Below are 19,155 nucleotides of genomic sequence, written 5' to 3' on the forward strand. Positions count from 1 at the left end.
AACAGATTTGAGCATACTAGGATAAATGTACCCAATACTGATCACTGTTTCCCAAATATCTGCCTGTAAACTGATACCCTCAGGTAAAACTGATTCCCCAAATACTGATGCTGATGCCCACAGGCCTGATGTCCAGACTTGTAAACTGGTATATGCATTCCTGTAGAGATACACTCTAAAAGCACATAGCAAGGAAGAGAGAGCCAAAACACCCCTATGTTGGGGTAGGGTTTCTCTGTCCTATTTTGTCAGGAACCAGGGTTTCACCATGCACACAGCAGTTTCAAACAACCTATCGGGTAAGCAACCTGTCCTAGTTTGGGATGGTCACTATGGATTCCGAATATGCACTAGGTCGAATGGTCAAAAAGGGTGCCCCGGTAAAACCGGGGTTTGTGTTCCCATACTGTCAGAGCCCATAACCGGTCAGCCTTATGGTCATGCCTTGACAAGACAAGCCTCCGGCAAACCGTTCAGGAATGGCAGATGGCAAACACGGTGTCCTAGGCGCACCAATGCACATGCAATGCAAAGAAACACATAAGTGAAATCAAAACAGGATATCACGAGTTCGAGTCAAGCTCTCTAAAATCCCCAGCAGAGTCGCCAGAACTGCAGACGCGCCCGCGGAGGGGGACCTCGCTACTACAGTTCGGACTCGATTTGTATCACGGTTCTTAATCTGAACCAAAGAGTCCAAATCCGGCAAATCGTTTTGAGAAACAGATTTTTTGAAAAGAAGTGCCAAACATGGACTGCTTTGCCAGATACAGAGTCGCCACCTAAATATTTTAAAATGGGGAAATTTAGGAAACCCTGACTCGGTGCCGAAGGCCACGTGTCTGTCATCACCAAAGTTGCCTCAGCTCGGGAACTTGGGTACGATCGGGGAAGGTCAGCTATGAGCACCCCCTTTCGCCCGGTCCGAAGACCGGCCTCTACTAACCGTGATATCTGTTTTTGAAAACTTTATGTATTCTTAAACCAATTGTTAGCCTAGAATTACTATGTTATGCGCGCAGCAAACAAGTATAGACCAAATCGCCCAAATTGGAACAAAACATTTCATGTTTGTTTTGAAAATGGTTTGCTACTCGCAAGTAGGCTAAAATGCAGATTTTGCCACCCTTAAGTGGGCTTTTAGAGAAGATGATTTTGCCACTATCTAGTGGGCTTAAAACTCACAGTTTTAATGCATTATTCCAATTTAGGTAATTCAACCTCCATCCACAGGCATTCAAGTAGTTATATCACATAAGCAGCTAGCCTCATGGTAATCATACTGTCATGGCAATACTCACACGCATGTGATATGCTAAAGCATAAAAGCTTACCTAGTACTCCGAGCCAAAACAGAAACTAGTCAGTAATCATATGCATGATCCTAGTTCATGTTAAAAATGGCTAATGCAACACATGCAAAGATGCAATCTAAACAGGCTCGGCTAACCCTAAAATGGCATATGAAATGCTACAAGTAACATGTATTCAATTTGGAATTGAAAAGTACAATGCAGTTTGTATGATGTACCGAGCCCGGTGCATGTCAACAAATGCATGAATGCATGCATGCATAGCATAAGGTATGCTAAAATAAATGTGCCCCAATCTACCATCATAAGCAGGTAAATAAAAGGGAAGAAAGAAGTGGAGGTTGGAAGACATGCACACACGCACCCACACTTATTACAAGTTTGCCCTCGCTCGGAGGGACCAAAAGAATAATATAGTCCGAATAATAAAATCGACTATCCTAGCTAATTAATTATTACAGACCCTTAATTAATTAACAAAATAAATGCAGCAAGAAGGTGGCTGCAGCCCTGCCTTGGGATGCGTGAGTGATGCATGCTCGGATCCGTCTCGCCCGGAAAGCCCGTACCATAACACTGCCACCTCTGTTTATACTGCCCTGTCTCTCTGAAAATTGCCAAAACTCCAGGACAGGTTCCTTGCATGCTGCAGAGCACCACCGGCTAGGGGAAATTCCCACCGGCAGTTCACAACTTCCATCGGCTGGAGATAAAGCTATCGGCACTGAATAAATGGCCGGTCGGCACTGAATGTTGCCGGTCGGCAGAAACTTCCTGCAGAAGACAGTTTTGACAGCAACAAAGGACAGACAGTGTATGGCATGAAATTCCAAGCAAATGTGTGCACCAACACATCCCTTATCATGCTTTTGACTCAAAGGGGGATGTTCCTTGATTCTCGGACCACCAATTGCGCATTTCGATGCGTGATGGTCCAAGAAACCAAGTATGCGCTTTGATTTCAAATGTCATGCAAACCAAACAAACACATAAAGCCCAACCTCTATCACATGATCAAGAGGCAAGGCGTGCATGCCAATGCAATGCAACCTAGGTATGCAAACAAGAATACAAGCATGCTATGCAACTACATGGCATACACAATGCTAACAACATAACATGCGCAACGCTTTGAAACATGGCATACACAATGCAAGATGGGCTTACACCAATACAAGTGGACCTCAGCCACACTCACATAGGAGGCCATAAGATAAAAATGAAGTGCCTCGAAATGCGTGCACACGGGCACGTAAACCGAGGCAATGGCATATGCAATGCAACGGCTAAAATGGCATATAGAATGCAACATGGACTTATACTAACATGAGAGCCTCAGCCACACTCACATAAGAGGCCGATGGATGAAAATGAAGTGCCTCGAAATGCGTGCACACGGGCACGCAAACCGAGGCAATGGCATATGCAATGCAATGGCATGGAAAATGATATGCAAACATGCCAATGGGATTTCAGCACTGAAATGTGGGGGAAAACAGCCCCGAAATGAGGCGAAAACACACCCGATGCATGGAATAGTCCCGAAACATGGACTTTTGGCACCCGAAATGGCCTATAGCTATACCAAATATGCACAATATGGACATGCAATGAATAGACAGTAGCAAGGCAGTCCCAAAATCAGCATTTTTCCAGTATAAATCATGGCCAAACAGCAAGCAAAGATAGGGCAACAACGGCATGCAAAAATGGCCCTAAACATGAGATTATGAAGCAACTCACAGCCGCTAACTCCAAATAGGTTAGGGCCCTTCAACAACATTGAAGAGGGGCCAAAAATAAGCATATTTACAGAACTGTAAAAACTCCAAAACAGTATACAAACATGCTAGAAATGCAATGCAAAATGAGGCTCAAAATAGGCTATAACATGAGGTATACAAAATATTCATCAAACAGCCAAAGACCCTTGATGAAATATGTTAAGAAGGTCAAAATAAGACTATTTCTAGGCCTGTAAAAAGACCAAAAACAGAAACATGATAGGCTGCCAAAGCATGCAAAAATGGGGACCAAAGAGAGGATATAACATGAAGTGGCACATGGAGGTCCCAAACAGTAATGAGCCCTTCTTCAATGTTGAAGAGGAGCTCAAAATAAGCCTATTTACAGTTTACATCATGCTCCAAAACAGATCACACGCAAGCCAAAAATTCTATGCAAGATTATGGCATTCAAGGAGGATATTGAAGCAAGTGCAAGATGGGGGGCTCAAACAGTGTTGAGCCCTTAAGCAAAAGTGAAAAAGAGCTCAAAAAAAGGCCACTCTCAGTTAGGGCCGGAGCTCAAAACAGTAAGCATGTATGGCTTACAAATGGTGCAAGAAATGGACCAAAAAGGGGGAAATGCTACTCACCCTTGAAGACCAATGCTTTTGTTGCTTCTTGGACCAACTTTGATGATTCTAAGCTGCTGGAATTCCTTCCCTTGCTGCTGGAATGGAAGTGGTGGAATGATGCTATAGGGTGTAGTGCAAATAGGCCAAGAACAAGGCCCCTTTGGACCCTCAAAACCAACACAAATGTAGAGAGAGAGTGATATATATCTCTTCTATATCAGATTTTTCTAACCTCCTAAAGGGGAGGAGAGGCTCTCTTTATATAGAGAAACCAAAGGGGCAAAGCTTCTCTTAGAAGCTTTGACCAAAAAGGCCAAGCTTCTCTTAGAAGCTTGGAGCAAAAGGGCCAAGCTTCTTGGAGAAGCTAGGCAAAGGGGTCAAGAAGTTCAAGCTTCTTGGAGAAGCTAAACAAAAAGGTTCAAAAGGGTCAAGCTTCTTGGAGAAGCTTTAAAAGGGTCAAAAGGTTCAAGCTTCTTGGAGAAGCTAGAAAAGGTCAAAAGGTTCAAGATTCTTGGATAAGCTAAAAAAAGGTCAAGCTTCTTGGAGAAGCTAAAAAAGGTTCAAGAGGGTCAAGCTTCTTGGAGAAGCTAAAAAAGGTTCAAGAGGGTCAAGCTCCCTCAAGAAAAGGTCTCGGCCAGGACAAGTGGCCGACTGATCTAAAACAGTGGTCGGCCGGCCAAACACAATGCCGACCGGCAACAAAAGGTGCCGACCGGCAGAAAAGATTGCCGATGGCAGTAAAAACCAGCCGGTGGCCTCTAACCACTGCCGGTGGTGGGTGGGGATGGTCTACAAGCCCTACCCTGCCTCTCAAAGGCAAGATGCAAGTGTTTGGTGCAAAACCAGACACTAAACGGTCGAGTTCGGAGATCCCGAGGCAAGGCACGTAGCCGAGGCCTCCGGGAACTCCAAACGAACACAAACATGGATGATCACCGAGTGTTCCAAGCGGTGACGTCCAAGTCTTGAGGACGGTCAAAAATGGGGTGTCTACAGTGGGTCCCGTGCGTCGATTTCCGCGGTTCAAAGTGGTAACGTGTTCTATGCCGCGTTGTGATTCACGTGGTATATTTGGTTGGTTAAAACCATTATTGAGTGAATGGAAAATTGAAGCCAAAGTGTGCTCCATGGAAATGGAGTTTTGATGAAAATTCCGTAAGGTTGAAAAATGGCTTGTCCCACATTGATTTGGTGGGAAGTTTTGAATGGGTTTATAAGGCATGGGATTGGAACTTGAGGTGTGCCCCAAGGGGTACCCAAGTTTTGTAGAGAGGGAGGTTATGGGCAAAATGGGCTTGACCCATTAAACCCAAAAATCACCACACGCGCGCACCGCCGCCACCGTCCGTCCGGTGGGCTGGGTTGGGCTGGGCCTGGGCTTAGGTGCGTGGTGTGTGGTTAGGTTGGGTTTGTTCGGCCTAATACTAATCTTTTTGGGCCAGAAACATTTGGATTTAATTTTATTTTTGAAATAAAATCTGTCCAACTGTCCAGAATTCAAATTAATTTCAAAATTAATCTATTCCGATTTTTCTCTACACCTAAATAGGTCCCTTCCGTTTTTATCTGTTTGAATTTTAAACCCAACAGATTTAAATCTGTTTAATTCGAAACCAGTTTAAATCTGTTTAATTCAAAACCAAACAGGTTTCGTAGCTATTCAAAACAGGTTAGCACATGTTTAATTCAAAATCAATAGCTACCACTACACCTATAAATAGTGTAATACCCCTGTTCCGTAATATGTTAATTGGTTCTTAATATGAGTATGATTATGTGTTTAATATGATTTTGTGTGCCATTATGTGGTCTTGGATTTCTATCTGTTCACCGTAGGAATATCTGTTTGAATAATCTGCTTTGGAAATTAAATTGAGGGCCTTATCGGCCACAGAACCCGAAATTGATTACGCCATTGTGATTAGCGTAATTTTTAGAGCCTATGGTGAAATTTAATTGAAAATTTATTTGGGTCAGATTAAACTGATTAAATTGATGAATTGAGTGTCCAATTATTTTATATTAAAATAATATGTTAATGGGGCTTGTTGTATGTTAGCACTACACTCTCCTTTAACTCTATTGAACTCAAAATCTGAGTTATACAATTGAGATTGAGAGAGAGACGGCTGTTAGAGAGAGAGATGAGAGAATTGTGCATTTGTGGTTCAAGACTTGGACCTTTTGGAGATTAAGCTCAAGTATTGCTAAATTTAGGAGATTAAAGCTCCTTAGTAAGTGATTCATGCATTTATAGTCGTCACCTTGTGAATTCAAGTTTAATAGATGGTCAAGAGCATGAATTAGTTTGAATGTAAGGGAATTGAGTTGCTTGTGTTCAATTGAAGGTCAATGAAGGCATGCATGTATATAATTGTTGTGGAAATGCATAATCTAGCATGTATTGAGTTGAACATGGAAATAAAGGTGTTAAATCTTACATGCAAGTATGCTTTTGTTGTATTCCATGAGAATGAACACCATTTGCATTGTTTGGGATGGAAATGAAATCAAGATTAGCATGCATGTTTGAATAATTAAGATATGAGCTTTGAAAGTATGATTTTGTTTGTATTAGAATGAGTTGATGGGGGATTAGGGCATACATGTGAATTAATTGTGAATTGGGCTCCATTGTAATGTGTTTTGGTGTTTATGGCATGTTAGCATAACTATATTTGAGATTTGAGCCATAACATGCATGTTTTGTTGGTTGAAATTCGAATTGGAGCTCAAGAACTCAATTTGGAAAACCCAGATTTTTTATGTCCACTCGAGCGGGAAAATCATGCTCCCAGCACTTTTTGCAGAGTTGGATGTCCGCTCGAGCGGTATATATCACGCTCGAGCGGGGAGTTTTTGTAGACAGGCCTTCCGCTCGAGCGCTCTATCCCACGCGTGAGCGTATTTTTCATGCAACCAGTACTTTTGCAGGCCCTAAGGGTCCGCTCGAGCGGGGACCCTGTTCCCTGAAATTTTGTATGCTCGTTCTGTGTTTCGTTTTCCGTTCTCTTTCACTTGTAAGCACTCTTAGGCATATGTTAAGCATTGTAAATGAGTTAATGAGATAAGAATAATGCCTAAAGAGGAATATGCGAATCAAAGAACGGATTGAACTGTTAATGACCCCCTTTGTGTTCATGAAATGTGTAGGGTCAAGCTCCAGGGGAAATCCACAAGCCGATCACTGTGAGTAATATCTTAACAAAAGAAGTTTGAATATGTTGTTGTCCTATTGTTTACCTCTATGTAAGTCTGTAAGTTCATTAATTTGAATGGTGGACAATGTCTGATATGAAAATTTGCAATGGGCCAGAGGCCGTTTTGACAAGAAATAATGAATGGGCTAGAGGCCGTTTTGATAAGCATGAATGAATGGGCCAGAGGCCGTTTCGATATGAATGATTGGGCCAAAGGCCAGTTTGACACGAAAGTGTGAATGGGCCAAAGGCCGTTTTGACATAAACGAATGGACCGAAGGTCGTTTTGACATAAACGAATGGACCGAAGGTTGTTTTGACACGAACGAACGGACCGAAGGTCGTTTTGAGATAAATGAATGGACCGAAGGTCGTTTTGACTTAAATGAATGAACCGAAGGTCGTTTTGACACGAACGAACGGACCGAAGGTCGTTTTGAGATAAATGAATGAACCGAAGGTGGTTTTGAGATAAATGAACGGACCGAAGGTCGTTTTGACATAAACGAAAAGACCGAAGGTCGTTTTGACACGAATGAATGGGCCAGAGGCCGTTTTGACACGAATGGATGGGCTAGAGGCCGTTCTGACATAAATGAAAGTATAAATGGGCCGAAGGCCAGCCTAATACGAACCACGGTCACTTGACTTAAATTGTGTATATATATATGTTAAATAGAAGTATGAATTGGGCCCAAGGCCGTTTGGAGTATGTTGTTCTACATATCGTTTGTGTGACTTCTTTGTTTGATATTATTCACTGGGCTATCGCTCACGCTCATTCATGTGTTTGTAGGTGAGCCAAGAGAGGTCCAAACCCAGCCTCAGTGAAGTTTGTGTGGAACAACCAAGGTTTTGAAGAGTCAGCCCTTGTGTCTCATGCACGAGACTTGTCTTCGCCCTTTTGTTATGTATTTACATTTTGTCAGGTTGGCGAAGTTTTGAATACGTCTGTATATAGTTTTCATGGGTTGGTGAAGTTTTGAATACGTCTGTATATAGTTTTCATGGGTTGACTTAGTTTGGATAATCCTGTCTGTATAGAATCTTATGTCATTACACTTTCTGTTGTAAGTTATTAACATATGTACATATGGAATGTTATGGTGTGGATATAAGCACGGCTCTATGGACAAAGTTTTAAATTTGCTTCCGTTTGGCCCCTTTTACTCTGATGAGTCTTGTCTTATTTGGTTTGAGGCCATAGGTAATCTCGTGATTACTAACCGGTTATGGCCTTAACCCATAGGGGCGGGTTCGGGTCGTGACAAATAGACAGCCCTCATTTGATGTTTTACATTAAGAAATTTCGTACTTCTCCTCTGCAAATTTATTCTTCTTTTTGCTGCATTTAATTTTTGTGAGAAATAGTGTAAACACTTAGTGTGTTCGTTGAACAAATAAATTGTAGGGCTACATTTATTTGTACTTGATCATTTCATCCTGGAAGATAGTGCAACAACCCAGATTTTAATTATACTGTAAAATTTATACTAATATTATTTAATCATAGTTAGGAAAATATACAATTTATTTTGTATTATTATGTGTAATTTTGTAAAATAATATAATTAGTAAAAGATTTAGGGATCAAAGTATAAATAAATAAATAATAATAATAATAATAATAATAATAATAATAATAATAATAATAATAATAAGTGTGGTAATAAAATAAATAATTTTCTGTGAGTATACGATAAAGTATAATTTAATTAGAGATTAATTTATTTATATAATTATATTAAAAAGTTTGGCCAAAATATAATTGCCTTAAATATAAGATAAATATAAATCTAGGTTCATAATAAGTAAATCCGGTGAAGTTAAGAAGCAGATCCGCGGGTTGATTCGGCTGGGCACATGTTGGCCAGATATTGAGTTTTCCTCCCTATATATAGGGAGAGTTGATCAACCTGTGAAGAAAGGAAAAGAAAGAAGGAAAGAAAGAAGAGAGAAATGAAGGAGAAAGAAAAGAGAGAAGGAAGGAAAAAATAGTGGTAGGCGAAAGGGTTTTTGGTAGTGGAAAGAAAGAGTGAGGTATTAAAGTTAAGGTGAGTTATATTATACCTTGAGTCACCATAATATATTTTACATATGTTTTGACTTACCATATTTATTTTATATAAGTTCTGTTTTATAAATTATTATAAACTATATTATTATTTCAGTTACGTGGATTATTTTCTGAACTCTATTTACTAAAGTGAAACCCAAGGATATGTTTATTTATATTTTAAAGAATATTTGACTATAACCTTAAAAACAATTATGTTTTGTAAGTCCCACCACGGGAGTTCCATGCCTTGAGGGACTTAAATAACCATTGGCCTCTGTTTGACCACTTTGTGGTCCTCTGTTTGTCATAGATCCATTGACCTCTGTTCTGTACGGAGCAAAGTGCTGTGCGGAGATAAGTGCTACACTATTGTGGGAGCCGCCTCTATAGTTCGTACGAGCCACCACTTGAGTCCGTACCTCTGTTCTGACTGTCACTCTTGTGACTTCTGTTCTATTCTGTTCAGTACCGTGGTTATGGTTATTTATTTATATAATTTTGTATTTCAATTTATGCCGTTTAAATGATTTGTTTACTAATGATTTATTCACCAAACTGAGTTATGTAAATGTTTTGGCCTAACTAACTATCCATGGTTATTTCGTGCCCGTTATACTTTTTGTATAATATTTCTCACTCTACCATGTGTTTATAGTTGTTTACCAATTTTCAGGAAATAATGCAATTCAAAAATAGTTTTTGGAAAGTCTTAGATGCGGGGCTGCGGAATAGACACGCACAACACTTTTATAATATTTTTTATATGTAAATATCGGCCTTTTTGGTCAATAAATTTTGTAATCAAAATAGAAACTCTGATGATTATTTTGGTACCCTCACTTAAATATTACTTCTGCTCACGTTTATTAATTTGCTCAAGAATTGGCCGAAGGTAACTTCAGTTACTGGTCATCACGATGCTTAATCCTTGGGTACGGGGAGCGGGTCGTGACAGATAAACGTCCATATTCTGAAAGCACCGTGGAGATGACGAATCTGTCTTAAGGAGACAGTGTCGAACACTGGACTTGATCAGAATAATATTCAAGATATTAATCAAGTAAGTTATTTATTTATTTTCTGTTTTATTATTTATTTAAATAAGATTTTAATTTTTGTTTGTGTAACAAAATAAAATCTGTTTTTATTTATTTAATTCTATTTCTAGTTTGATTTTTGTAATCAAACTTTCTCTCTCATTTCCTATTTCTCTTTTATATTCTGTTTGTCGTTTAGTACCCAAACAGAATTAATTAATTTAATTACAGTGAAGATTGTCCAACAAATACGAGTCCATGAGATATATGTGATTACAAGATCTCTCGTTAGTCACTTCATTGTGGTGATATGTGTTTAATCGATATCCAGAACCGATTATTCCAGTTGGAATACGATATGATATGTACAGTGGGATGTACCATTATTATGTTTTAATATAAGATTGATATGACCGATATGTATGATTTGTTTTCTATTTATGATATGACTTGGAATTCGTTCACTAACCTCTTTACGTTAATGTTATTTACTGGGTTTTAGCTCACTATTTTATATATATGTATTAGTGAGCATCGTGGAGAACCAGCTTAGGGATAGAGTCAAGCCGCCCTTTAAAGCCCTACGAGTTTTGGTGCCTCCGAGTTGAGGCTTGGTCGAGAAGATCATTGTATAATCTGTGATCATATTGCCGGGCTTTTGTTTATATATATATGTCCATGAATGATGTTTTTTGTATATATGTATCGTACCGTGGGTAAATTAACGTTTATATACATTTGAATTTGTGCATATAGATACATAACTCAATAGACTATCTGTTGTCTTTATATTTTAAGCTTCTGCTAGCCCCGATCATGTTGATTTGTACAGGAAGGTCTTTGGTAATCGCGGATTATTGGCCAGTCACTTCACCGAGCCTTACGGGGTGGGGTTTGGGTCATGACACCCTTCATCAATTCATATTTGTATTCATTTTAATACTTATATATATATTTTTTATATATACAAATTCGAGTTAATGAAGGGTATATCGATATCTGATCAACTTGATTTTTTACAAGTATGTTTTACTCGATATTTTAAAAAATTAAACAGTTTGGATGATAACAATAAAATTCGAAATAATTTTCATGAGTCGTACAACAGTTATTGCTATGCAAATCGCACAGCAATGACTCTGACTCCCATTGTGTGAAGGGACCCAATTAAAATATTTTCCGATGGGCTAATTGTCATTAGACACTAGCGAGAAAAACTTCATGCCAAGACCCATTAAAATGGTGAGTAATTTTATTTTGTCATCTTTTCTCAAGAAGTATGAAGATTTATTCATATAAAAAATTTTAAAAAGTGAAAATCGTAAGAAATTAAAAACTAACTTTGTCCTTTTATAAAAAAAAATAATAATAATAATAGTATAAAAGGATACAAAATTGTTACCAAACAAAGTGTGCTAAAATAGGTTTGGAAATTTTGAATTTTTTACATGCAACTTTTAAGTTAGTTTTTTAAAGTTATTTTTATGACAAAAAATGAAATCTCAAATCATTTAGATAGTAAAAGAAAAATCTCATTTTCAAAGTGTCAATTTATTTTATATTCGATATAAATTATTTTCTATAGGTCATAAATGCACATATATATATATATATATTTCAACATGTAATGTAATTTTGTTCGTATTGCCCTACTTCCCTACGATTGTCCCATAACATATTTTAGAGGTGTCCGTGGTTCAGATTTGGACGATTTGCGGATCGATTGGGACCTGCCCGTATTTATACAGTTTGGAAAAAAGTCAACCCACAACAGTCTGCAGTGCGGTTTGCTATTTGTGCAGATAGGATTCACGGATTTACGAGCAGTTTACGGATTGGACTTTTTTCTTCAAAAATTTATTTTTGAGCTCTTTTTTTTTTCCCTCCATTTTGTAAATATTTATTTTGGGCCATTTTTTCCTCATTTTCTAAAATGCTCAAACATTAATAATTAATGAATTAAAACTTATAAAATTAAAAAAACAACAAAATCAATTCGTAACACAAACAAATCAATTAAAATCTTAAATCAAATCATAAAATAACACAAACATATATTTCTAAATCCTAAACTAGAACTCCATATTCATTAAGGAATTTAAAATTCCGAATCATACTTTATCTGGGACAAGTTGAGTTATGAAACAAATAATAATATGATCAATATTTATTTAATTTTAGTTGATATAATATTATTAGCAAATGTAATGTTAGAGTAAGTTCAAAGAATAAAAAGTGTTTTGTGTTGAGCAAAAATATCTGGGTAGGATATAGGAATGAAATTAAAGGTAAAGATTAATAATAAAAAAAATTAAATAAATAAATAAAAAGTGCGGACGAGTTCTTGTGGGTGCTGGTTAAACTCGCAACCTGCAAACATGTCATATTTTAAACCGCATCCGCTTGTATTGTACCTGCGAAATCGCTCATTTATATGCGGATTGGGCGAATTGGACGAATTTTGCAGATCGGATAAACCGTTGTCCATCCCTAAGTAGAATGCAAACGTTTTGGGGTTTGCACTTTTGCTGAATTTTTTAAAACATTCTTAAAAAAAACTTTAAATTTCAAAATTATACTTGTTGGAGAAAATACCAGAAACTAAACAATATTATTGATAAATGATGCAAAGAAAATGAGATACAAATAGATCAGGCTGAGGCACGGATATCTCGTTTTCTTGAAGGAGATCAAGCCCACTGCGGTAGGAAGAATCCAAATACCGATGCAGCAGTCATAACACTATGACTTGTCCCCTCCAGGATACAACAGCCCGACCGCTTGTCGTATGGTTCAGGCCAACTCTGCACAAGATGGTGAACCCAAAGCTCCACCAATAAAACACCCTTCTTTGCTAGTAATCTCTCTTGTATAGAAAATAGTTGATCTCTATAGATAGAAAAGAGTAGACTATATATATAGGCTATAAGGACCTTACAGTTACACCAAAAATAATGACCATTAAACAAGAAAATGGTTACACCAAAATAATGACCATTAAACAGGTTCATGAATTCTATTTAACCTCCATTTATGACCAAGAGGTTACCAAAGTAATAAAACCCCATTTATGAAAAAGATAAACCAATAAATAAATATAAGATATTAAAATGGTCCAACAATCCCCCACTCATTTTAATATCAACAAGGATAAAAGAGATTACCAAACAAAGATAGACTAGTATGCATCATGAAGGTGTGCTCTGCATTGAACCTTCATTAGTGAAACAGTAACCTCTACTCTAGAGTCAGTAGTGGTCTCAGACTTGAACTATGACTGCTTAGGGGAAATAAAGTATTACTGCTCACACATAATAATCCAGGTGTTGACATGAGCTTTAATAGCCAGCACATTACAGCCTTGTGCTAATCCCAGTTTTCATGAGCATATTTGAGAATAAGCCTTGTTCTCATAGAAAGCGGCCCCACTTTCATGCTCACATAGGTGAAATCTGTCAAGGATGTTCCTGTAATTTACACACCCCACTCAACAAGAGCTACATAATTTCATTAAGAGTATAAAAACTCAACCCTCCAACATTACAGGACAAATGCACTTACATCATAGGGATGGATAACAAAATATTAAAGGGTGCATTTTTACAACCACCATATGATTCGTTCTTCCCATTGAACCTAGTTACAGGATCTCTGGTCCCTAGGTTGGGTATCCTCATACATGGTTTTTGATTTTATAGGCTTCAAACTCATCCCCCTCGATGTATTCCAGACCTTATCTCTCGCCAAGGCCTTGGTTAACGGATCCGCAAGATTATCACAAGATCTTACATAATTCACAGTTATGATGCCATTACTCAAATAGGATCTCACATTACTGTGTTTCCTTCTAATAGGTCTGGATTTACCATTATAAAAATGATTGTTCACTCTACCAATAGCAGCAGTGCTATCACAACGAATTAACACAGGAGAAATTGGTTTTTCCCAAAAAGGAATTTTATGTAACAAATCTCTCAACCAATTCGCTTCCTCACATGCTGAAGCTAATGCTATAAGCTCAGCTTCCATTGTAGAATTAGCAATTATCGTCTGTTTTTTAGACTTCCAACATATAGCACCACCACCCAAGGTAAAAATAAACCCCGAGGTAGATAGAGAATCACCTGACAAAGTGTTCCAATCAGCATCACTATATTCCTCAAGTACCGCAGGATACTTGTTATAAAACAAACCATAATTTTTTGTTCCAAATAAATATCTCATAATTCTTCCCATGGCTAGCCAATGATCTCGACTTGGTTTGCTAGTAAACCTGTTAAGTACTCCAACAGTATATGCAATGTCAGGTCTAGTACAGTCAGTAGCATATCTCAAACTACCAATCATGCTAGCATATTCCTTTTGATTAACCACTTCTTTTTCATTTGTTACAACAAACAAATATATGCTTGCATCAAAAGGAGTAGCAACATGTTTACAGTCTAGAAAATTATATTTCTTTAAAATTTTCTCAACATAATGCGACTGATCAAGAAAAATGCCATCCTCAGTCTTGGTAATTTTAATTCCCAAAATAAAATTAGCTTCACCAATATCAAAGTGGCTATTAAGCATATTTTTAGTCTCATTTATAATATGCAAATTAGAGCCAAAGATAAGTAGATCATCCACATATAGACTAATAATCACATGTGCATTCTCACAAGTTTTATAATATATGCACTTATCACATTCATTAGTCTTATAGCCATTCTCAAGCATGCAGGAATCAAATTTCTCATGCCACTGTTTAGGAGCTTGTTTTAAACCATAAAGGGATTTAGTTAGCTTACACACTTTGCTTTCTTGGCCAGGCTCCACAAAGCCTTCAGGTTGGTCCATGTAAATCTCCTCATCTAGATCTCCATTTAAAAATGCTGTTTTTACATCCATTTGATGAATTTTTAAATCATGAATTGCAGCCACTGCAATCAACAATCTAATGGATGTTACTCTAGTAACCGGAGAAAAAATATCAAAGAAATCAAGATCAACTTGTTGCTTAAAACCTTTAGCGACAAGCCTCGCTTTATATTTATCTATAGTTCCATCCGGTTTAAGTTTTTTACGAAGGACCCATTTACACCCAATAGTTTTACAACCTGGAGGTAAATCCACTAACTTCCATGTTTTATTTGAAAGTAGTGAGTCTATCTCATCATTTATAGCCTCTCTCCAGAAAATAGCATCAGGTGATGATAAAGCTTCTTGTACCGTATGAGGAATTTCTTCCACATTGTAAAAATAATAGTCAGGGCCAAAATCTTTTTCAACTCTAGCTCGTTTACTTCTTCTTGGTTGGATTTGAAAATTTTCTTTTTCTTGAAAAACTTGAGAAGGAGTAGAAGAGCTAGGCATAGACAAAATATTTTCAGATATTATTTAACCCCCACTATTTCTAGATTTGAAAGGAAATTTATTTTCATAAAAAATAGCATCACCTGATTCAAAAATAATATTATTTTCCATATCAAAAAATCTATAAGCTGTACTATGCAACGCATACCCAAGAAAAGCACAAGTGGTAGCTCGTTCACCCAATTTAGGTCGTTTAGGATCTGCAAGCCTCACAAAAGCTAAACAACCCCAAACCCTCAAATAACCTAGATTTGGTTTATGCCCCCGCCACAACTCATAAGGGACAATTTTAGTCTTTCTGTGTGGCACTCTATTTATCACATGGCAAGCTGTCAAAATAGCCTCACCCCAAAAATTTGAGGGAGCATCTGAATCAATAAGCATAGCATTCGTCAAGTCAATTAACGGTCTATTTTTTCTTTCAGCTACGCCATTTGATGAAGGTGAATATGGTGGAGTAGTCTCATGAATAATTCCCAATGACTGAACAAAAGAGTTGAATCCTAGAGATTCATACTCCCGGCCTCTATCACTTCTAATTCTTTTAATCTTTTTACCGAATTGATTTTCCACTTCAAGAAGGAATTCTTTAAATTTCTCAAAAACATCACTTTTATTTTTTAATAAATATACGTTTGTATATTTTGAAAAATCATCAATAAAAGTGATAAAATATCGGTTACCACCCCGAATTAAAATTCCTTCAAACTCACACAAATCAGTATGAAATAATTCTAGCAATTCGGTATTTTTTTCAACACTTTTATGAGGCCTCTTTGTAATTTTTGCTTTACTGCAAACTTCACATTTCTCAAAATTTTTTGTCACTTTAGGAATTAATTCTAAACTACTCATGATTCCCACATATTTACTATTTATATGACACAAGCGAGCATGCCATAAATTAATAGAAGACAACATGTAAACCGAATTAGTAGATGGTTTATTAATCTCAACATTCAATTTGAACATCCCATCACAAGCATAACCCTTACCCACAAAAATACCCTTCTTGGTAATCACATATTGATCAGATTCCATAGTTTGCTTAAAACCAGCCTTATTCAACAAATAACTTGACATCAAATTCTTCCTCATGGACGGTGTATAAAGCACATCTTTTAAAGTAAGCACACGTCCAGAGGTGAATTTTAGATCAACCTCACCACTCCCAAGTATCTTGGTTTGACTAGAGTCACCAAGCATAATTGTTTTCTCATCATCAAAGGGAGTATACACCTTGAACTAAGTTTGATCATAACAAACATGTCTATTAGCACCAGAATCTGCCCACCAACCGTCCACATAATTAACCATGCAAATGTCTGTAATCATAGCCACAAATGGCTCCTCGATAATGTTAGCCTTTGGGGCAGGTGCACGTTTTCGGAATTTGCAAGTTCGAGCAATATGCCCACTTTTGCCACAGACAAAGCATGTAAAATTTTGTGGAGGTGATGGACCTTGGTTCTTATCTGGATTAATCCACTTATTGTGAGGTTTACCATAATTCTTCATATTCTTTTTATAAGGCTTCAAATAAGCATTCTTGGAATTATGACCTTTGGGTAAGTTATTATTTGCAGAAACAAAGTTTACCTTTGTGGTAGAATTGCCATTACCCGCTTGTGTTATTAATGCATCTTGGCCTCTAGCCTCCTCTTCTACTCGGATGCGAGTGATCAACGTCTCTAAAGAAGTCTCCTTTTGTTTGTGACGCATACTCTTTTGGAATTCTCTCCAGGATGGCGGTAGCTTGTCAACAAGTCCTGCAACTACCAGGTTGTCACCAATCTTGATGCCTTCAGATCTTACTTCTGCAACTATCATTTGGAAATCTTGTGCTTGCTCTACAACGGATTTTCCATCTACCATTTGGAAGCGGAAAAACTGGCTAGCTGCATACTTTTTTGCTCCAGCCTCTTCGGTATCATACTTAGTCTGTAAAGCTTTCCAAATTTTCTTTACGGAAGTGTAAGTAGTGTCATAGTAATCATAAAATTAATCAGCAAGGCAATTTAAGAGATAAAATTGACATTTATACTTATCTGTATTGTAGGAAGTCACATTTGCTTCATGTGCCTCGTAGTCTTCATCATTCATCTCCTCGGTTGGGATTTTGTTCGGATTCTTTTCGGTAAGAACATATGCAACTTTCAAAAGGCTAAGGTAAAAAAGAACTTTTCCTTTCCACCTCTTAAAATGAACTCCTTTGAACTTGAAAGGTTTGTTGAGATCTCCAATTCCATCATTGGTTTTTTCTGGTACTTGTTCCATGTTTGATCTCCTTAAAATTGTTGGAGAAAATACCAGAAACTAAACAATATTATTGATAAATGATGCAAAGAAAATGAGATACAAATAGATCAGGCTGAGGCACGGATATCTCGTTTTCTTGAAGGAGATCAAGCCCACTGCGGTAGGAAGAATCCAAATACCGATGCAGCAGTCACAACACTATGACTTGTCCCCTCCAGGATACAACAGCCCGACCGCTTGTCGTATGGTTCAGGCCAACTCTGCACAAGATGGTGAACCCAAAGCTCCACCAATAAAACACCCTTCTTTGCTAGTAATCTCTCTTGTATAGAAAATAGTTGATCTCTATAGATAGAAAAGAGTAGACTATATATATAGGCTATAAGGACCTTACAGTTACACCAAAAATAATGACCATTAAACAAGAAAATGGTTACACCAAAATAATGACCATTAAACAGGTTCATGAATTCTATTTAACCTCCATTTATGACCAAGAGGTTACCAAAGTAATAAAATCCCATTTATGAAAAAGATAAACGAATAAATAAATATAAGATATTAAAATGGTCCAACAATACTCAAAGAAATGAACCCAAAAACTAAAATTAAAAAAAAAAAAATTATAAAAGACAAAAATAAGTCAAAAATAGTGAATTTTTTATTTTGTTTTTGAAAATTTTTATATTTCTTAGATTCTTCTAACAAAATCTTTAAAAAAATACTAATAAATAAAAAAAATCGAAAAAGAAAATCTGACCTAATTTTCAAAATTGTGAAAAAAAAAAAAAAAAGTACTCGTAAAATAGGCCATATCACGGTGAACATCCTATTCTAGATGTTTTACGCGTTCTCATTGGTTGAGATCTTAGGCCCAGCTGCGAAGAGCGATGGAATAGGGCAGATGACGATGCACAGGTTGAACCCGAATCACACCAAATCATTCCTGCGTCAACGAAAGAGAAAGGTGCGTGTCTTCTCCCCTAACTCCAATCCAGGCCCATTTTTCCAACCGGGAGAACTCCAATCTACATAACGACTATGTAGATTAGAGCGTACGGTTAGGCAGGTAGAATTTGTCATGATTTTTATTTTGATAATTTAAATTATTTAATAGATAAAATTTATTAAATATTATATATTTGTTAAAAAACATGTTAATTGAATGTAAGTAAGGCCTAGTTTGGTTTATACTATATAAGTCAAAAAATTACTCCAAAATCCAAAAAGATATCATTACTCACCAAAAAAAAAAAAAAAAATTAATTTTTTTCTGCCCAAGTACACACCGAATTGACAACAAGCCAGTTGCTGTGCAGCGGCAGTGCACCTAAATGAAAGGATTGGGTGTGATTTGCACACACCGCTGTTCGGCCTGTGGGGCCTATCACAGATTCCGTTTTAATAATCTGAACCGTTAAATATGTAGAACTCGTCGAGTACTATGTGTCTGCAAAAAATCACATTGATTGGATATCGATAACTATATGATCAAATCAGTTATGTACAACAAATGGATAGTGTTATAATTAATGATTGAAAAATAAATAAGTCTGATCAGATAGCTATC

Source organism: Camellia sinensis, chromosome 12, assembly GCF_055761805.1.
Source record: "Camellia sinensis isolate YWXY chromosome 12, ASM5576180v1, whole genome shotgun sequence".
NCBI classification, from domain to species: Eukaryota; Viridiplantae; Streptophyta; class Magnoliopsida; order Ericales; family Theaceae; genus Camellia; species Camellia sinensis.